Raw genomic sequence first — 6,920 nt, 5'->3', positions numbered from 1 at the left:
GCGGCGCTCAGGTCGTTGTGACATGAATGTCTTTGCTTCCGCGTTACGACGGCTCCCAAATAATCCTCAGGGCCATTTCAATCCTTGGCCACCGAGAATGTGTGCTTGATGATGTCCGTGGTATTATTTCTCCCATCTCCTGTGCCACCTGAAAGCCGGGGGGGAAAACAACACCCCGCTACTTCATTTTATTGCCGCCACCTCGCGTTTCGGTCTATTCCGTATTCGGGGAGAAAATGGGTCAAGCAATTCTCGAGAAACTGACTTTTAAAGACAAACAAACACCCCCCCTCCCCCAAATCATTCCTGAACAACTTTTCGTCAACACATTTTCCCAAACCCTCCCCTTTTACGAACATCTTCTCGTGTTCTTGCGTTCAGCCAAGCCGGTAACTCATTTTGAGTTTCGTTTCGCGAACTGTAGTTAAAACTATTTCCCGCGTAACCACCCCCTTCCCCATTTTTTTTTTGTTCTCTCTGAACGGCGTCGGCTCAAGTCGACGAGAGTTTCAACTACAATTGGCGTGGAAGATAAGTCCTAAGGCCGGGTTTATAAACTACGCAAGGAAGACGACCAACGCAAGAAAATCACATCCGTTCATAAAAAACGCATGCCGAAAGACGTCACACCAGCCCCGAATCTTGAAATCGTATAACAGCTAAACAAGAATTTCTTCAATTCATTTTTATACTGAAAACATTAAAAAATAAACAAGTAAAAATTTTCTGTATATTATAAAAAACATCATTGTAGCATTTTATGCACATTAATATCTGCATTCTATGCACATTACTGTCGGAACACTCCACTTCAAATGTGGAAGGCGTAAACGCAAACCCAGACTAGATTAGTTGAAAGTCGGTCAGTGCTTGCGTAGCGTGTTTGTGTGATGCGTAAGTTTATAAACGCGTATTTCGAAACGTCGTTATTGACCCTTATTGCTTCTTTCGTTTTTTTTTTTGTGTTATTGCGTTTCGTGCGTAGTTTATAAACGTAGCCTAAGGGATTGCTAGTTGACTTCAGCTTTCTGCTTTCACGCTCAATATACATACTGTGAAAACAATTTCTGTTTTTCAAAACAATAAAGTCACTACTTCATACTTGATTAAGTGCGAGTAATGCGAACCGAATAACTCAATCTTGGGCTTACAAGTTTTCATGCGGTTAGAGTGTTATATTGTTTTATTTTTATAGTTTTTTCCCGTTAAAGCGTAATATTATTTAGTGGCCTGCTTGAAGTTGTAAGTGACTGACTGCCAGCTACAAATAGTTTCCGACTTAAAGTCATTGGCATTTAGTATAGTATATTTTAGTATAGTTTAGCATTTAGTATATTTTTTAGCAGTGAATTTTCTTTTTAAATGCTGTTATTATGTGACCTTACGGAGAAATTTTCAATATTACAGAATTAAATGTTGTTTTGTCACAAAATAGGTTTATACTAATATCGTGGCTTCCATTTTCATATTTAAACCTAATGAACAACGTTTCTGCCGAAAAAAGCTGGAAAGTCGTTTTCTATCGGAACTAAAATAAAACTTAAACATAAGAAAATATTTTTTTCAAGATTAGCACTTGAATCACAAACGAATTTGTGACATAAGAAACAAATTTCTCGGCCACGAAAGGGATCTTCGGAGCATTTAGGGTAATTGCTTCGTGGCTTAGCTACTGAATGAATCTGTGTGGGAATGTGTGTGTGAGACTAGTATTAATATAATGCCATTTATGACGTGATAACGTCTAATAAATCGATGCACGCCGGATGCACGGACTTTTTCGAGGCTTATTAAACTTGAAACACTCCCATTCGTTTCCTACTTTTCCGATCATCGTTCTATCCTAAACAGAATAACACAGATTGGAAGAAGTTAAATAGCAAATATAAAAGTTATAGTTAAAATATACTCTTCGTTAAAGTAATAAGCATATTTGAATTGATGAGTGCAAATAAAAGTAAATTTATCAATGAAATTGTAGATTTCATTTCACTCCTTCTTTGTATCCATAAAAAATAGTGATGATTCAATAAAATTGATTCAATTTTATTCATAAAAGTATGCAATCATTTCATGAATGTTTTGTTATGACGTTGTCACGTTAAGTTATCGTCCGTAAACCGACTCTACAGACAACCCATTTTTTTTCTCGAGATTTACGATGCATGATGTTTTACCCTTAATTCAACTGCAGCGGAAGCAAGCATACAACTAATTTAGAGTAATTAGTAGATACGTTTTGGTTGGAGTGTACAATGTTAAACGCTTGCTATTGAACATTTAACTAGCGCACTAGTTTGTTTGGCACCTATTTTTTTTTTTCATCGTAAACTCTATACTTGCCAAGTTGTTTATTTTCAATAGCTAATGCAACAAGAGTTTGATTTTTCAAATGTGGTTTAAGTGTAAGAGAATGCGTATCACGTCGCCTTTTATCTTCGCAAACATTTAAATACGTCAGATAAACCTGAATATTTGCCTTCTTGTCACGTGACCGTAAGGCGGCATTACGGACGTAGCTCGCGTTTGCAATATTTTACGTCCACGAAACCTAGTAGCGTGTACTTCTACCGCGGATTTTGATACCGCCCCCACCCACTGCCCCCCCCCTTTTTTTTTGCCACGCCCCCCCCCCCCCCCCTCTTATCAGTTTGTTTTCTCGGGGGAAACTGGGATAGCTTTTGTTAAATTTTTTTTTTCTGATCTTCCATACTCTCCTCCATTCATATTGTCAGCGCGTATTTTTTTTTTTTTTTTTTTTTTTTTTTTAGCGTAGGGGGAAGGCGGTTTAGTCCAGCGCTCTCTCTGCCGTATCTCAATTGCGCTCGTATGTTCTCGCACGCGTGCTGGGGAGGTGGGGCTGACTGCCTCCTAACCCCCCACCCCGGCACCAAACCTGGCGGTCTTGTATTTTCGCGGCCACTGACGCGGCTCGCCAGCGACAATAATTGATGGCGCTATTCCGTGACGCGCGCGCAGGTTGGCGGTACTGGCGAGGGAAGGAGTGGAGGAGGAGTAGAGAGAGAGAGAGACAGAGAGAGAGAGAGCTAAACACACACAGACGTACGCACGCTCTCAAAACAAACATGGACGAGAGAGCGTGTAACCGAATCTCCCCCCCTCCTCCTTCTCTTAAAAAATCTTCAACTCGCACAAACCAGTCACAATGTTTTTTTTTTCCACCCACAAGTCCTCCCACCCACTCGAACATGCGCCTCGCTAGGGTGTTGGCTGCCAAAGGTTGGGAGAAACAAAAAAAAATATATATATATATTTTTTTCAATGGTTTTTTTTTTTAGCGCATTCCGAAATCACAAATCGTCGTGTATTGTCCTCGTTTTTACTATCGCGCGGATGGACAGAGAATGGGTAAAAGGGTTTGGAATAGCGAAAGGATTGGAGATGGAGAGACAATGAAAATACTGTGAGAGTTACATGGAAAATTAACACGTGCGACAGTGGTTGACCCGGGGGGGGGGGGGGTGTTAAATATAATAGGTTAGAAAAACCGTAATGTCTGCGGAAAAAAATTGGAACATCATTAACATTTAAACACTCTTCGCGCATTTCGTTCACCACGTTTAATTTTTTGCCTTTACCAACACGTAATTTTGTTTTTGTTTTAGATTTTCTTGTGAAACAGAAATCCTGTGGTTATTTTCGAGCCGACACTTGTCAGTAAGCGAACGCTACATATCGTCTAAATATAATCATTTACAATCACACGTGTTAATCCTCTCACTCGCTCTGCGAAACAAACGTCCAAACAAAATCATCTTCCTCTCTGAATGTTGATCGGGTCTCGGCATTCTAGTAAAACGACATTCGTTTCGATCTTTAGACATCGATATTAGTCGATAGGGTGGATGCCTTTTCTAAAGGTTAAGTTCCTCCGGTTAGCAATTGGGAAGCAAAACAAGTTGTATAAAAACTAATAGTTCCAGAACCAAAAACTATTTTCTATAACCATATACTCCTTTTGACTTCAATTATTAACATGGCAAATATTGCACACACACTGTATTCCAAACGTATTTCCTCCCAGATTCAAAATTCAACGCAATCACGCAAAAAGCGTTGCTGTAAAACGTTTGTTTCAGACACTGCACGTCACATTTTAGCAACAAGTATACGATCCCCTGGAACATAGGCAACATAGCCGACATGACATCGTAAACGGTGGTACGGCAGAAGATGGAAAAATTGTTGGACCGACAGGCAGTAGACCTAAAGGTCTTTTTTTTCCGGAAGTAATTTTACCTTAAATATTTTTGACCTTCAGTCACTTCACCTGAAGTAATTTTCTCAGAAATTTTGGATAAATGACTAGGGAAGGTGGAATATGAAAAAAAAATAAAAAATAAAAATTCAAATTTGAACGCGTGTTTTTAAAATAGCATTACCATGGACACTAACACACTGCAATGTAGATCTACAGAAGTATCCGTAGGCGACGCGGCTTCCCATGCAGCTGAAATTGCAGGTGATGTAACAGCTGATGTAGGTACTGCAAAACTTTGTTCGACTTCTGTTGGAGAGTGGGGGTATTGTTTCGTCTCCCCCCCCCCCCCCTCCTTCACCTGGGGCGAGCTTCACCCGCAGAAATGACTTTCGGTCTGCGCTGGCTGCCACTCGCGTCGTAACAAGACGAGTAGTTAGTTGTGCCGTCTCCTGGAATAAAAAGCCACTTGGCAAAGAAGTCAGAAAGTGTTGAGAGACACGTCATGACTCACGGCCGCGCCAGATGCGATCTACTAGTCAGCGCCTTCGTCGGTCCGCGGAAGTAGCGTCGCCCGCACACAATGGCTGCGGAGGGTTTTTTTTTTTTTTTTCGACTGCGCCGTCTTTCCTCTCCGGAGGGACAGCATCGTCCTCCGCTTCCCTCCTTCCCCTTCTGAGGTCAATCCTTGATTTCCCTCCTCCCCACCCCTTCTCCAGGATTACCCCCACCCCCGCACGCTCACGCCGCGGTCGGAGAATGCGCATTGTGCGCGCGTCACCGCGGGACCGGCATAATAAACCTGCGCCTCCTCTACCGACGGCGCGTGACACCTTGCACCCCCCGGGTCAGGCGACCGCAGTCGTCAGCCATGCAGACTGTGTGATGAGCCGGGGTATCTGCAGGTCACGAGAGTTACGGGAGGAGTCCCGAATAAAAAAAAAAATATAGTGGGGGTTGTCCGTAAAGTCGGTTTACGGCCGATAATTTTACGTGATAACGTCATAAGAAAACATTGATGAAAAATTGCATATTTTTTTTAAATTTTCAAATATTATTCACAGTTTTTTGCAAATTTAATTTAAATAATTTGTTTAGATATAATCACGAACAATTAGTTATAAAGCCCGCCTTAAAACCTGTTTGATATTATAGAAGACGGTGGTTGGCCGGTTCTTGCACGCTCGGCTCGGGCGGAACGTAACAATTTTTCGTGCGTGCAGCCGGCGTTCATCGATTTATAAGACTTTAATTGAATTAATTTAAGTTAAATTAATTTATGTTAATTAAATTATTTGTCAAACAATGTAAGGAAAGACACGTAAACTTAAATTTTTTAAACATTAAACATCTCAATTATATAACTTTAAAATTTGACTATCATTAATATCATAGTAAATAGACTTATTTAATTATTATGTATGATTTTGAGTTAACCTGTAGCATTTAAAGTCCTTTTTTTAAATTAAAATTTACAATATTTATACAATAAATATACATCGCATCACACAGTGCTATAAGATGGCCACAGTTATAAAAATACTGGATCGAAAAAACAAGATATCAATTTTATTTGCGTTGTATGCTTTGGAGAAGCAAGAATCCGTTAGGTAATACCCTTTCAGAATAGAAAACTCATGCATAAACGTAACGTGAGCGCCTGAAAGTATGCAACCCTTTTTGTGTGAGGCTTATCTTAGAGTGTGTGTGCTCAGCTGCTATGTAGCGCTTGTTGTCTACTAGTAGGCGCTCCGTACTACGCTTAGTAAATAACACGTTTACAACTGATTTTAGGACATGCGTTCATCGACCCTTTATTTTTAACTTGTTTTTAAAGCTTATCTTCATAACTTTGAAATCCCACGAAGGTAAACGATTTGACGTGGCAGCATAAAGCATTCATTATAATTCAATAATTATTTTGAACATACGCTATTGATATTTTGCACTGTATGCCATAGATAAAATACTCGAAGAACATATACAATGACAGAGGACTACACAAACTCAAAGAAAACTAGCCAAAACTGTGTATGTTAAATGTAAAACCAGCACAGAGAAATCCGTCTTTACTTTGACATGCTGTCTTTACATCTGACAACCCTGAACGGTGGAACACTTGGCTCGTGGGTCGATGAAGGGCGCTGCAAACTGCGCGTCGTCGTGTGAACTGCAGGACACATGAACATCGACATTTTGAACGCTCATTGCGGTCCATGGGATTCCATTCCCGGACCACACCCGTCTGAGGGTCAAATTAAAATTTGACATCGGTTGATCTTGGCTTGTTTTCTTTTGCGTTTGTGTATTCATCTTTCTTTGTCCGTTCTTCGGGTTTTATCTATGATATATACTGCATACTAGCAATGGCGTGTATCCAAAATAATGACTTAAATCAAGCTATACCATTGAAAGAATCATTCAAAGAACGTATAAAGCATTATAATTTTGACAAATAAAATTATTAAACATGAAGAAAAAAAAATAGGGTTTGACGTCACAAAAAAAAATACACTTACATTCAAACCATTGAAGTGGGTTTTGTTTTTGCCGTTGCGGGTAGCAGAAGTATGGTGCAGCATTTTTGTGATGATATTTTTCCTGACATTTCACCTTGAATTTTTTTTTTCGCGGCAAATTTACAATTTAAAGCTACCTTTTTTTTTTCTTACGTTTAAAATTATGAAAAAAAAAAAACTGG

The 6,920-nt window shown here is 39.8% G+C and overlaps 1 non-coding gene across 1 annotated transcript; it reads left to right on the top strand.

Moving 5' to 3' along the window:
- Window positions 1–6,318: 6,318 nt before the first annotated feature.
- Window positions 6,319–6,474, top strand: LOC134528668 (5.8S ribosomal RNA). The gene has a single exon (XR_010074421.1). It is a non-coding gene; the product is annotated as a 5.8S ribosomal RNA (ribosomal RNA).
- Window positions 6,475–6,920: the final 446 nt, after the last annotated feature.

Source organism: Bacillus rossius, chromosome 1, assembly GCF_032445375.1.
Source record: "Bacillus rossius redtenbacheri isolate Brsri chromosome 1, Brsri_v3, whole genome shotgun sequence".
NCBI lineage: Eukaryota > Metazoa > Arthropoda > Insecta > Phasmatodea > Bacillidae > Bacillus > Bacillus rossius.
The sequence above is the reverse complement of the archived record's forward strand: the minus strand, read 5'-3'. Positions and strand labels throughout refer to the sequence as shown.